Source organism: Syngnathus floridae, chromosome 6 (assembly GCF_059516105.1).
Source record: "Syngnathus floridae isolate MCC-2025c chromosome 6, RoL_Sflo_1.0, whole genome shotgun sequence".
Classification (NCBI taxonomy): domain Eukaryota; kingdom Metazoa; phylum Chordata; class Actinopteri; order Syngnathiformes; family Syngnathidae; genus Syngnathus; species Syngnathus floridae.
The window spans coordinates 15,231,828-15,247,121 of record NC_142418.1 but is presented as its reverse complement, the minus strand read 5'-3'; the positions used below and the strand labels follow the sequence as shown (position 1 = coordinate 15,247,121).

Here is a 15,294-nt window from a genome sequence, read left to right as displayed (position 1 = left end):
TAAGAATGGAAACAAAAGAGTTGCAAAGGTGGCGTTTTACCTGCCACACTAACCCAAGAGACACAACTACACTGTGACCCCGTTACACTATAAATAATCCCGACAGTGACCTGTTTTCTGGAGAACTATTTTGTTTAGGGGCAAAAAAAAAAAACTAGTTCATGTAACAGCTGTTCACTGTGACACGCATGGATTACTTCGGTTGAATGCCATTTGTCATGGCTATGAGCAGCAAAAAAAAAAAAGAAAATGAAATTTGCCATTAAATATAAATATTTGTGTGTGGATGCAAAGCAGCAGGGGGGTGCACACTTTGCCTTCAAAATGGGTGAAGTTGTTGTTGTGTAGATTTAGGTTAGCGGGATAAAAGATTGCCTCGAGCTAATAAGGCCGCCAGGAGCCAAAAGTCGGCACCACCTGCTCCCACTCGCATGACAGTTAGTTACTTTGAACCACTTTAGACAGTCGAGAAACAAAAAGTAACTCGGTCGGTTTTGGAGATTTATTACCTCCGCCAAGGCGTGATATATTGTTTCATGTGTTTGTTGCTTGCTTTTCTACTTTCTGCCGGTGACAAATCACGGTCAAAATACTTCAGAGGTTCTTCGAGATTGCTTTTGCTGAATGCGACAGAAGCAGACAATTGGGCCCAGATTAGAGTTGGTGACTTATGTGTCACTTAAATATTTGTGGGTTTTTATTAAATAGGTTTTTAGGTTTATTCTTTATCAAGGTGGAATATTTGAAGGTAAAGTTTGTGTTTTGGAAGACGACATTTAATGATTTTAGTCATTAAAGGAAGTTTAATGTTCAATTAAATTCAGTTGGTTTTAATTAGTTTTTTAGAGCAAAATGTATTTTGTCGACGAACATGTTGTTTTTAATTTTGTTTTGCTATTTGTTAGTTTTCATCACTCTTGGTTTGAAAAAGAATTATCGTGACTGCTTTGATAAATCTATTTTCTAACTAGTTTGGAAACTTTGCTTTGCCAGAAACTATTTGCATTGATATACAATCTCTTCACCTTGTTGTCTTTGAGAGTTTTGTAATGAATTGATACCAAACTCAAGAATGATCGTAAATGGGCTCTCCGGGGCTCTGGCTGGCCCGTTTAGAAAGCTTTGGACCTGTTCCAAATTTAGCAGCATAAAAAATGATACCGCCACAAGTGCTTCGAGAAAAAAAATATGAAAAGATGAGCCTTGTAAAACACCGCCGTCGTCGTTACGGAGCAACAGCTGAGGTTCGGGTGTGTGCGTGGGCCACGCTCGGCGCCGTTTGCTCAGGTGGAGGTGAAAATGGACGTGCACGCATATTTGCAGCTAGCCCGCTAACATCTCTGCATAAATGTCTTATGATGTTTTAAAACATTTCATCAACATCCAAATTGAGCAATAAAACGCTAGTCTGTGCCCATCCGGCGTTGAAATGTGAGCAATTGTTTTGTTTTTATGCTTTAATTAAAGAAAAAATGTCGAGTTGGCAGGATGAGAGATGCCGTCGCTAAGCGAAAAAGCCCGAGAAGTACATTAAGGGGACGTTTATGTGACAGACTAATAAAAGCCAACCTCCTACGCAGGACTTCTTGGAGTCCATGATTTGCATTTATTTCGGCTTTATTTCGATAGTACGGTGGGCTGGCGATGATTGAGAACTTGTGTGGTGAGAGAACCGCTTTATTGGATGCTCACTGAGCTGAGGTCTCGGATTTCAACTTCTGTTCCGCTTCTACAATACTTCTTCAAAATACAAAATATTATTTCAATTATGTTTCCAGACAAACTTTTGAGAAAACATTTCAAGGACGGCGGCGAAGACTGACAACGTCAAATACATATGTAACGGCTATTATAGCAAACACAATGAGCCGCTCTAGTTTTTGTTAGCGGGAACAAAAAGTTCATAAGTAAGACAAACAAAACGTTGGGGTGAGAGAGGGAAACGACGGCCGTAATAAAGTCGATCGAGCGTGAAGATGAGAAATGTTGGCTGCCGTGAGCTATTCAGAGCTGAATTTTTTAGCGCAGAGCGACGTTTTGGCAATGAAGCCTGAAGACCTCAGACGCTGGCGCGACAAGGCAGAAGGCCTTCCCAGAAAAAAAAAATAATTCAGAGTGGCGGCAAAGTGACTTTCATAGACATGTTTCTAGTTTAGAGGATTCAACGTCGGTTCAAGCTGTGTGGTGAGTCGGATGACATTTGACTTCTTGCTGTTTGGGTGTTTGTGGGCTGCGTTTTGAAAACACAGTGGAGTCTTGAAAGTCAGGCGTGTCATCATTTCTGAATTACTGGAGGAAATGCAAAAAAAAAAAAAAAAAAAAAATGTGTGGCTAGTTCCTGGTAAACTCAATTCATATATTTGTTTCTAAATACATTTCCATAATATAAAATAATAATAATAAAATAATATATAAGAAATATTAGATAAATAATAAAATAATAAACATAAATAAAAATAAATACAATGATAATTGGGCAATCCAAAAAAAAAGGGAAGGCCAGCAAGTCTAAATATCGGCCGCATTAGTAAATATGGACAGTAACTGGAGCGTGACTTCCTCTCTGACCACATTGTTGACCGTGAAGTTAATAGCGACAATATTTCCATTACACGGACGTCCTCTAAAAAGTCGGATTCTGATTTGTTCTGTGAGAGCAGATTTCAACAAAACACAGCCTGACAATGTCAGGGCAAACCAATATTTACAGAGCAAAACTCTTCAAAGAAAATACAAAAGGGAATATGAATTTCCCTCCGTTGCTTCATTGTGGGTCAGCGCACAGGCAATTCTTGACATATTTCAAAGGAGCCCGTTCCCTCCTCGGATGTCTCCGTATGTCCCCGGCACTTTTCATCCGTTTCCCTGTGCCTAATCCTGATCACAGGAGCTAAAACGGCTTCAAAGCGCAGAAAAGAGGCAAACGTCTGGCGGGCGAATGAGCGCAGGTGGAATCAAACCAATTGCTACCTTATTATTTTTTTTTTTTTTCTATCCTCACGACAGGTGGAAGAACACGACGAGCGGGCATCGCATCCAACATGTGTCTATTTGGGAATAAATGAAGGCTGCTAAAATTAGCGAGCCACGTGCTGCATCAGCCAGCAGCTAATGAAGCTTCTCGCGGTTGGAGATAAATAATAGCGAGACGCGTCATGCGCTAATGAAGACGGGCCTATTTGAAAATGTGATTCTATGAAAGCGCCGATTGTGGAATAAATAACAGACCAAATGAAGACGAATGAGACCTTTTTTTTACCGCGTTGAAATGACAACGGGGTCAGCGCTAATGGTGCTTTTCCACTTCACTGGAATCTCCCAAAAAATTGACCGTATTGATCGGATAGAAACACGCTGAATTAAAAAAAAAACAAATTGCTAGCTTGTGAGTTCTTTTTTTTACTCCTGAAATATGATTGATGTGATTCCTTAACCTGTGAAGAGAGTGTAAACAAAATGCTGAGTCATCGTTGAAATTCAAATGAAAATGTCGCAGGCACAGACATGGAAATGAAGGTGTGTCACTCCGACTGACGCGGCGGTGGTGACAACTGTCATCTCTTCTTCCAGATGTGTGCATCCGACTCGTACAAAAAAGCACCTCTCAGCAGAAGGAAATCAAAGATGATTGAAAAATGTCAGACGTGCGGCCGACATGTACAGGTTTTTAGGGCTTTAGCGGATAGAAAGATGAACACACGCACACACACACAGTTTGAAGTGCTGACAAGGTAATCCGACTGTGACCACCACCACAGTACCGCACGGCGTTCTTGTGACAGAGGCCATTAAAAGCAGCAAGTACACCACACAAAAGCACACAGCGCTCACGTGGATCTATCTGGAGCATCGCGCAAACATGGAAGGCTCAACGTGTTTGAAAATAAATCAAAAGCAGTTATAACTTGGACTTTTTACAATGGAGCAAAATTAGGGTGGAAAAATCATTTTTCAAGATTAACAGCAATTTTGAGCCCATCTGTTTGACAAAATAGAGCACTGCTACGTTAGCTTTTGTGCTAGCCAGTTAGCTTGAACCCGAAAGGCTCGTTACTAGGTTGTGATCAAAGGTGATAGCAAGTTAATTAAAATTAGGACTAATTAATTAAAATTAACCCTAAAATCTTCATAACTGCCTAAATTAAGAGTATTTTTAGGCTTTTTAAACCAAGTACCACTTCCACATTGCGATGAAGTAGCTTAGCATAATGGTGCTCATCCACAAAATATATATTATCTATCCCTAAAGACTATTTATTATTATTGTAAGCCATTATAACATTCTAAAAAGTTGCAGAAGGACAATGAAAAATGTAATTTTGAGAGACAAGAGTATTTTAAGCTTTTTAAACCAAGTACCACTTCAACAAAGTTCCACATTGCGATGAAGTAGCTTAGCATAATGGTGCTCATCCACAAAATATATCTTATCTATTCCTAAAGACTATTTATTATTATTGTAAGCCATTATAACATTCTAAAAAGTTGCAGAAATACAATGAAAAATGTAATTTTGAGAGACAAGAGTATTTTAAGCTTTTTAAACCAAGTGCCACTTCAACAAAGTTCCACATTGCGATGAAGTAGCTTAGCATAATGGTGCTCATCCACAAAATATACATTATATATCCCTAAAGACTATTTATTATTATTGTAAGCCACTATAACATTATAAAAAGTTGCAGTAGGACAATGAAAAATGTCATTTTGAGAGACAATGTTCTACTTCCACAGCAGTAATAAACACAAAAGCTGAGTCAGCAAGTTTTGAGCCAGATACATGGAAAGCCAAGGCTCCCGAAGTCTAAGAACATAATAGGATACAACCCCATACTGCGATCATATTCACATTCAGCACTTTCTTTATCTAGAAGCTGCTTTTGACACACGCCGCCTGTGATGCTGATGTGTGTCTCCGTTCATGTAGCAGCCAGATAAAAAAAGCGAGCGGCTATTAAATGAGTTGACCCCGGAGGCCTCACAGCGCGGCGGGGGGAAAGAGGTGAACGAGGGGTTAAATACTTTCAAGCACATCTTGTCTTTGGCATGCGTACGCCAGGAGGTCTGAAAAGGCCCGATAGCGTGTGTACAAGGCGACATGACAACGCGGCTGGAAATGAGGGCTTGCTCGTAATTCAGACACTCGCGCTCCACTGAGTCACATTGTTGAGGATGAAACGTGAAGTGCGTGGGACTCTCTCTCTCTGTTCTCTCGGAATGCTCGCTCGTCCCATCTTGGGTAAAACTGTTCCCGGAGTTTTGTGCGACGCGCAAGCCAATTTCCATGGGAACAATTACCTCGCCGTCAGGCTTGGCAGTTCATTCGTTTCAATTTGACAGACTGGGAGAAGCAGCAGCAGGGCCGGACATTGTTTTTTTTTTTTAGGGGGGTGCAAGGTGATATCAGTGTGACAGAAAAATAATTTCTTTTTGAATCCTTTTTGTTTAATATTGCAATCAAGTTTTTTTTTCAGTAGATTGATGCGCACTACTGATACATGCTTGCCTCTACACTCACCAAGCTAGCTCTGTCCCTGGTTGTCATGGTAACAAAGCCCGGATTGGCCATTGGCCATGGGGGCTGTCACGCTTGCATGAGAGAAGGCCACCCACTCAAATGGGCTGATTGCAGTAAGACAAGAAAAAATATGTAACGTAAGCTCAGTGCAGCTGGAGCAAAGTATCTTTGCTAATCTTCCAGATGCTAACTTGGACGTCGTAGCTCGACCGAGCGTGGTGGGAGCTGTGTTTTTTTCCTTGTGGGTTTTTTTTTTTCTTTCTAACGTACGTGTTTGTTGTGTGGACACAGCTGGCGCGTGGCAGGAAGCCGATTAAACTGTCCGAGAGAGGAGCTCCTTTTCGGGAGCCAAGTGGACCTCTACTGCGTCCAGACAGAAGCTGATACACACAACACACACACACAATCCACTAATGGGAGAATTGCATTGGAAGAAACTTAATTATGTTTGGAATGAAACCGTGGAACAGAGGTTGCTCTTAAAAAGGATATTTTATGCGAAATTGACTTTTTAACAGCTTGTGTACAAATACTTGAGTGCCTGCTCATCCGATAACTATGAAATTAAACAACCCAGCAAATTATCTGAAAATTTCTCTGCGAGCGAGCACTTCCGAACTAGATGTAATAACAGCCCTGAATTGAGTCTCTCTGTGCATGACTTAGCCGCTAGGCCTGGCGAAGATTCAGGGCCACTTTCAAGCAAATCCCAAAACGTAAGCAGAGCTGCATTGAGTTTTGTTGGATGCACAGATTAGCCTGAGCAAACAAAGTTAGCATCTGTTGAGAGAGACATACTTGATCTCAACAAACTCTCGATCGCGTGTTCAATCCCACAACCTGGTCGTCATGGCAACATGACCTATTCTCACCATCGGCTCAACATTATTGTAAATAGGGCGACGTTTCCTTCTTGGGGAGTTTTGACAAAAACATGTCAGAGTGAAAAAAAAAAGTGTGAACAATTCACAATACGTCTCCTTGAAATAACTTTCTTCTATTAATACACAAGTTTGCCGCTTGTCAAGATGAAACGTGTTAACACACTGGTGGGAGTGTTGAAATAGGCGCTGGCTGATGTCTCCGCTTCTTAAATCAAACATCTTTCCTGTCAAGCCTAAAAGATGTTTACGATGACGGACACTTCATTAGGTACACTCACTCAATGCAATCCAATATAAGAGCTGCAGCAGTATATATATACATATACATATATATATATATATATATATATATATATATATATATATATATATATATATATATATATATATATATATATATATACATACATACATGAGAGCAACTTCTCCCCAGCTTGTCTATAAGATTTAGATTCTATTATCAGTCATCTGATTTAGAAATCAGGGAACAAGCGTTCACGCCCATCTATGACTCGGCCAGCGTTGCCCTGACAAAGCCGGGGCCCGCTAAGGCTAAAAGCACACGACGCTACGTGGCATCACGCCTCATTGATGCCGGCGAAGTGAAATCATTACAGCCAATAAGGTGTGTAATGGATTTCTTCCCGGCGACCATTCTGCCTTGCGTGACTTCTTAATTGCGCCGCCGGGCGCTCCGAGGCTCAATGCCTTAAGGTGGGTGAGCGTTTGGACCAAATGCCCCCACCACCTTGCCAGAAGAGAGATTCTAACATTGTATGTCTTTTAAATAAATCCCAAACATAAAATGTAATGAAATCCAGTTGTAAATTGCTAAATGTTAACACAATGCTAACGTTGGCTTAGCTAGCTTGCCATTTTGCACACTTCCATTCGCGGTTGGCCTTCAAAGTCGAGACTTTGTGAAGCATGACAAATTTTTTTTCAATCTATCATACTAACTAACTTTTCCACGTATTTTTGGTGCAGATGAGTCGTCGTTAATATAAAGTAATAAGGTTGGTAAGTGCGTGCCCTTGCGAGGCCCTGCTCGTTTCGGGATTGGAGCGAGGCGAGACACCTCGACGAAGAAGGCAGCAAAGAAGACGGGATGACAGCGGCGCGGCGAGAGCGAACAGCGGGAAGGCAATCACACGTGTCATCGACTGAGCCGCAATAGCTCCATTGTGAGGAGCTACCAGGTGCCCGTCACTTGTCAAAATGTGTCAGCGTGACGGATGATGAACGAGCGTCGCCGCCGCGGAAATGTTGGCCGTCGCTCGGCTTTTTACATTTCATGCCGTCGGGAAATACACCAAAAAGATCCACGGGGTTGTATTTAGGCGACTGAAAACAGCGCCTTCAAGTGAAAAAGAGATTTTTGCTTCTTATGAAAATGTGCTAACAAAACAGCTAGCAAACAACAAAAGTACATTTCTCGAGACCGCTGGGCATTTTTATTTCAATATGTAGACTACGACAAACCAATTTTCTTCATGGACTGGGAAGCCATCGTAAACGGAAGACCAGGAACTGTGATTAGTGATTTGTATGTGTGGCTAAAAAAGCTTCACGGCGAAGTTGATGAGGCCACTTCACCCTTTCACTTTCCCCCCCGCCCCGATAAGTCCGCTGATTACCCCGCATGTTGAGCCGAGACAGTTTTTCTCCAGACCCGAATGCTTCATCTGCGTGCCCGCATGTCGGGAAGGCACATTTTCCGATAAACACATTTCACGCACCAATCAGTGCTCGCGTGGCGGCAATCCATTGCCCGGCCGGCCGCCGCTCGATCGCACTTCTGATCGCATTTCTGGAGCGGCCGCAAACACACAATCAAATGTGATTTGAGCAAGCGGGCCACTTAATGAGAGTGGGGGTGATTAGGCCCGCTGAGAATAGCCTTGACCTTTCCTTGCTCGGGTTTCTCTGTTGCACAAGCGTACGTTTATGAGTCAGTGGCTCCGAGGCGCTCCGGCCTCGCGCCGCTTCACATCAAATGTCACCGAGTGAAACGAATCAACCGAGCGGGCTGGACTGAGTGAAAATGATATTTCAGAAGGTATGTGGCATGACAGGTAGACAAGAAGTTTTTTTCCCCCCCCTTTAACCCAACACTGCCACCAAAGGCCAAAATGGTCACTTACATGACCTAATTGCTAGTTTTAGCAAGACCTGGAGCATATTGAGACAAAGATTTCTTGTTAAAACACCCTAGAACAGCTTCGATTTAAAAAAAAAAAAAAAACCTGCATGTCTCCTTTGAGTAATCGTGTTGGTAATTCATACAATAAGATGAGGAAACATCATTGACTCCATTACACTTAATTGAGCAGATAATTCATTAAGACGATCAATAAATGGCAACACAACTTTAAAGTGTTTTTTTTTAACAAAGCCCTGACGAGCCCCAACTTTTTGGGAGAGGCAATTATATGAATCAATAAACAATTACCCAAGCGTGTCGTGCAAATATTGCTCACGCATTGTAGACGGGGAGTCAAGAGATCTGCTGCTCACCTCTTTACCTCCGCAAAGTGATTTTCTCAGCTTCGACCTGTCTGATGGTCTTACGCCTCGTTGGACTAAAGAGTGCTTCGGTGACGACAATGTAATCACCGACGGTAGAGATGAACACAAAGCAAAGACTCGGCTAATGAGCTGTAATGTTGGAATCGCTTCATTTCTTTGTCATTACTCTTCGGTCAAATGAATCGTCACGTCGAGGACTTTCTCATACTGGAAAAGAATCAATTTCACTATTTTGAAGACGTGTTTGTCGTAAAAAAGTTGAGCGGGAGGTTGGGAACTACCGGCCTAGACAGATAGGTGGCGCTAAAATGCTAATTGAACACTGGAACGCATTAATTGCATTTCCATTCAATTGAATGAAGAAAGATGATTTGAGATGCAAATGTTCAGGTATGAGATAAGAACCTCTCGCTTCTCCGTTATGAAAATCAGTGGTGGGCGGGGGAGACGTGCTGCATGACGGCGGGGTTAATTAAGTTTGAAATCAGGCAGATGATCTGCCAAGCTGCCACTCAAACTGCCAGACGCTCTCCGATGGAAGCGAGTTTCATTGTCTGTGAGGGGGAACAGATTTGAAAAGCCAACGATGATGCGATGATTCATTTGCGGATTAGACGCCATCACGTCGTCAAGATGGAGGAGCTCCACCAACGCTCCAGTTAACAATACAGACTGCCGACCTTTATCAAGCCAAGGCGGTGGAAACCGGACGATTCCTCTAAACGCACCTGACGACAGTGGAAGCGTCTCCAACACGACCGGAAACACATAGTTAGCTACGAGCTAGCGATTAGTAAAGCTAACACATTAGCTCGTCATTGCGTTCACTCACAACTTGTCAAATCGGCCCGACGTCTCAGTTTTGATGAATCGCTCACCCCTCCAGTGATTACCGTTTGCAATCAAACCCAGACACACAAAGGTCATCAGGAATTAGCCTCCGCTCATCACATCGGTGGAAAGAAATAAGCCGCTTTAATCAGATTGCAGATGGCCCGATAAGGAGCAACCCGGGCACGGGCGACGGATGCGTGGCCGAGGCGTGTCGGGCGATAGCATCTGCGCGCCGTCTCGAAAGGTTCCACGTGTCAGGTAAGCGCGAGAACATTCTGTCACATCAAGACGCTCGACGGCAGAGGCGTCGGCTCGACCCGTGAGCTCGGCTGGCACATAAACAGCAGCCTTGACCCGGTGACAGCGTCACGTTAGATAGCGAGATAGCGTTGACGTCTGCCAGCGAAACCTTACGTTTCTCGGCTTTATCTCCTTCTCAGCCTTCTGCCGATAATTACAGATGCTCTCGAGGAAGGAGTCACGCCGAAGCTTCAGCGAGGAATTATCACCGGGGCCATCACGAAAAGCCACCAAGCCAAGGTCAGGCCCGGTGTTCAATTTCACTTTGATTCCAGTCCACCTTTACTTTCTCCTCTAGCACTTATCCACTCCTCCCTCCTGGCCCACGCATACGGTCGCCTGTGAATTTCACTCCCAAGCTAACCACCGTTTCCCGGACAGCTTGACACTTATTCATTTATAGCCCCACAGAGTGGTCGCCCCAATGGAAATTGACAACTCCATTTAAGAAAGAAATTTCTTCATGACCTTTCTGGGTTGGCCTTTGTTTCTTCCTCCGCCAACGCTTAGCGCTAACGCTTAGCTTCAAACACCACAGCTGCAATCAATGTGCTCGGAAAGAGGCCGTCAAACAAAAATCAACAATCGAACGGAGGAAGGAGATTTTTTTCCCCGGAGAAATCTGAAAGGATACTACCGTAATTTCTGGACTATAAACCACACCTGAATATAAGCCGCAGGTCTTTTAAATGAAATGTCCTCATTTCTGACCTGTATTACCAAAACAAATAATTTTAAAATATCATAAAAATCATTAAAAATTCATAGATAAGCCACACTGGACTATAAGCCGCAGCTGGTGCAAAAAGTATCATCCTATACTCCCGAAATTTTATTATATAGTGTGGCGAGTATCACGTAAGCTAACATTAGCATCCATGTTCCTCTACGTCATGTTGCTTTTGTGAGAGCAGCAAGACAACGAAGCAATGCAGCCAAGTGGAGACTATGAAGCCTTAAATTTCACTTCAGGGGCCAACATTTATTTCCCATGAGAACTAGTAACTTGACACACACGCTTGACGCAGAGTGGTCACGGACAACTCTATTCTTTAGGAATCAAACTCAAGGATTGTTTTTTTTTTTTTTTTTTTCAAAGTGGCCCTTTGCATCCCCCCCTCCCTTTCGTCCGCTGATGCTCTGTTGCCCATTCTGCCAGCCGCCGGGGCTGCCTTGGTCTGGTGAATGCAGCCAATTTCTCCGCTTGCATGGAGACGTGGGAGAGAAGGGCGACAGCTAAGAGCGGCTTAAAATGCCCGCCGGCGTTCAGACACCTTCCCTCGCCGCTTCATCACTAACAGGCAAACATTTGTAACCAAAAGCTTTTTTTACTCCCCAGCTGGATGTTGTGCGGCAATTTAAAAATGATCTATGCAAATGCAATTTCACTGTGTGTCATCCAACACGGCCAATTAATGAGCATGCTTCTCCGGCCCGACAGTAAATTAACATGGCTTGAAATAATGGCGGGATTAATGTGTTTTTCTAGCACTCGTCTAATTGCGGGAAGACTCCGGTAAGGCTAACGGCAGACGCCTCGTTTCTCCGCGCGAAAGCTATTTTGACTCATTCAGTGCCATAGACGTCAAAGATATTAATTGGCAGTGAAAGAGTTAAGTAGCTGAGGGATCAACGCCATTAACTCTTCATTTATATCAACTTTTGCAGCTCTCCAATCGGCATTCATCGGATTGAATAGCTTTTAAAAATATGACGGGCAGATGTGTTCTTTTCACTCCTTCCAAATTGTTTTCGAGAGGAAACGAGCTGTTGCGGTTTAATGTCGAAGTCAAGATCACATTAACGATGTCGAGACCCAGATTGAGGCGGAACGAGCGTTTGGTTGCATTTCACAAATGAGAGACCTTCGAATGTGAATTAGTGCTTTGTGGCGATGAAAATGACACTCGGCGAGTCGAGGTCACGGATGCTATCAAATTTGCCGATGGCAATTCTTGTATGCTGTTTTTTCTTTTCAATTACAGTCAATGTATTCGCAAAAAAAACCACTTTAGTATCGGAGACGAGATATTAAAAATACAATTTCGAGACGATGTCCCCCATCCAAAAGTAGCTTTCATTTATCATCAGACAACTAATCAATAATTGGTCTGCATGTATGGATGGCGTGTCTGGTCATGAAAAATGAACGTTACATTCAGAGCGAACATCCATGCGGAGGTAATGGAGACAGTAAAACTGCGAGAGGGGGGCAGCCAATGAGGAGCCCTTTTGTTTAGAACCTCTTCACTGATTGTTCTCGACACTGAGGGTGCTATAATCCACCGTGGAAAGAGGAAGTGAGAGGATTCACTGAGCATCCTTATTAAAGGGACTTGGCTGATATGGCTAGCGAGGAGTGTGTAAGTAGCTGGCGAGCAAGACGGGTCTCGTGCACTTGGGAAGACACCGTGGGTGCTGTATGAATCTTTAATATGAGTTTTAATGCCGAGGGAGGGCAGGAGGAAGGCGTGGAGAATATTAAGAGCTGAGTGGGGATTCTCAGGGGAGGTGAGGCAGCCATCGAGCCACCCCGTATCACAACACCGCTGATAAGTAGAGGCCTCCCAGGATCAAACCTAATTCTACAGCGTTCTCTTTCAGAATGGCATGCCGTCGGCAGACTCGCCCGAGTCTTCAAAAAAAACCACCAGACAGGGCCTGATGTTCAGATAAAAAAAAAAAAATTAAGATGGAGGCTTTTCATGTGTTGCCTTTCTTCATCTCTTTTGTTAAACACACACATTGCGGAAAATTTGGCTATGCTACGTTGTTTTAATTACACGCGGAATGAGCCTAATGAGTTATATCTGTTCCACTGGAGGCTAACACACAACTAATTAGACCCGAATCAAAAAAAGGCCGGTAGAGTTAGACAAGGAAAGTGTGCTATTCTTTGTTCTCCCGCGCTATTCATCAAGTAACTGCCATGCGAAAGACGGCGCTTAACTTCCCGAAGGTGCTGATGTCACCATCAGATGTGCGAACTAATTGAAAGTATTTTCTGGTGACAGCGGAGGCGGGCACAGGTGGCCGCCCGCGCTTTTCGGCGGCTCCAATCACTCAAATGCTGATGATAATCACACGAGTGGAAAAAACGCTAGAAACGCTAAGCGACGCACCTTAGCACTATTCTCGTTGCAATGACTTTTTTTGCCTGGTTATTTTCTAATATTGGTGCGTCTAAAGACATATTTTATTGTAAATAATAGAGATGAAATCATACTGGAGCATGAAAAAAATGTAGCATAAAAAAATTAGCATAATAAATGTAGCATGAAAAAATGTAGCATAAAAATTAGCATTAAAAAAAGTAGCCTGAAAAGATTTTCCATTGAAAAATAGCATGAAAAAATGTTGCATAAAAAATTTGCATGAAAAATTGTAGCATAAGAAATAACATGGAAAAAATGCACGATGAAAAAATGTAGCATGTAAAAATGTAGCATAAAAAAATAGCATAACACAATGTAACACATAGCAACAAACATATCCATTGATTTTACTTTGCTTGCAAAATTAATGCTTATTTCCCAAATGATTTACAGCAAAAGAATGTTTTTCTCTTGTACGCCCTTGAAGAACATCGTTTTGTCCAGAAGGGATTTTGAATCATCCACGTACATTGGTGCTTTTTTGTTGTTGCGGCAACAGAACATGTTCTCGAGCCTTTTGTGAAGTTGTAGCATTTGAGCAAGCGTAAAATGCTTTCCCGCAGGCTGCACAGCAGCCGAGCCAGAGAAAAAGGCAACGTTTGGGAACAAGTAGGGGCTTCAATCTCCACAAGTTCCGCCATTAGCCATCGACTTTCATTCGCCATCTGCGTGCGCTTTCTCAGAATGTTTCCCTCCGACCTTGATTACAGGGCACGGCTCAAACTCCCACCGAGGCTTTCTTGTATCTTTTTAGTAGCCCGAGAGTTGAATCAAGTCGCGGCATATAAAATATGGAGCTGCCCATATGCTCATAGTGGCGGTAACGTTAATGATAAGTGGCATCTGGCGGCGTCGGTCCATTTCCTTGATTAGTTCCCTTCCTACCTCCGTCTGCGAGTTTATGGCCTGGCAATCGGCACGGCGAATCGTCCCTGACAAGTCGTGTTTGAGTGGTAGGCAAGGTTGGCGGGTTGGGAGGGGGGTCTGTAAGTGCCCTGATTGTTACCATGACGACCGTTGACAAGAAATGAGAGGGTTGGCCTCGGCCAGCGTGGCGTGCGGCGCTCGATAGCCGCGTGAGGCCACCACGTGGGAGATATTCCCAAGGTTTATAATCACTGTCAGCCGCCGACTCGAGCGGTTTGTGCGCAAATGTGTATTTATATCCGCCGCCTGCCTGGGAAAGTCATCTGGCCTAAGCTTTCCCAAATCCCCAAAATCCAACTTAGCATCTTTGTCGTGAGCGAATATCTCAAAGAGGAACGTTTGAGAAATAGCAGCTGTGTTTATGTGCGCATTGAGATGAGGGAGCGCTTGATTTTCGTTACCCGGCCATCTCCCGGTCATCTTTTTGAAGATGACGATCATCATCTTACGCTTCAATGTAAGTCGTGCGCGAGCGGTTCACTCAAATATACTCATCTTTACGACAAAAAAAAAAAAACTGTCCACAAAGTCCACCCATAAACTTAATGCAAGAGCAATCTTGCCAAATAGTGAGCCACATCTTGCCTGCAGCTAAGGCTGTTGCTGGCATAGACAAAAAAAATAAAAAATAAAGTCATTGCACTGAGGCATGCCAGATGAGACTCATCTCCTCATCAACTTGCACACCCAAGTTTCATTAGCAGACACTTAATAAAAGACAGGCACGTTTGTAATCTCCCCCGGTGGTGGCGGAGGCGAGGCGGATGGCGTCGATAAGGCAGAGTTAATCTCAATCACAATAAATAACATTGATTACAACGGCTCGATGCTAGGGGGGGGAAAGTTCTTGAAATGAATGCGCCCAAAAAAAATAAAAAAAAATAGGAAGGCGGCATGACAGGATTATGAATCAAATATAATCAGTTGGGGGTGGTGCCAATGATGCCAGAAGGTCGATTGCTGAAGGTCAATTTGGATTGGTAAAAAACGGGGAGCAGGTTCAATTCCACTCAAGGAACTTTTCAACAGGTTCGAAAATCGGTTGGCGAATTTCTTCGCGACCTTGAACGAACCCAAAACTCGCTTGGTCCTTAACCACGCCGAGACAAACGGGCAGCTAGTTTCCACGTCAGGCCAAACGTGTAAT

The 15,294-nt window shown here is 43.4% G+C and overlaps 1 protein-coding gene across 2 annotated transcripts in view; it reads right to left on the bottom strand.

Moving 5' to 3' along the window:
• Window positions 1-15,294, bottom strand: part of plxnb2b (plexin b2b) — a 105,577-nt gene that overhangs the window by 32,408 nt on the left and 57,875 nt on the right. The window lies entirely within an intron of this gene.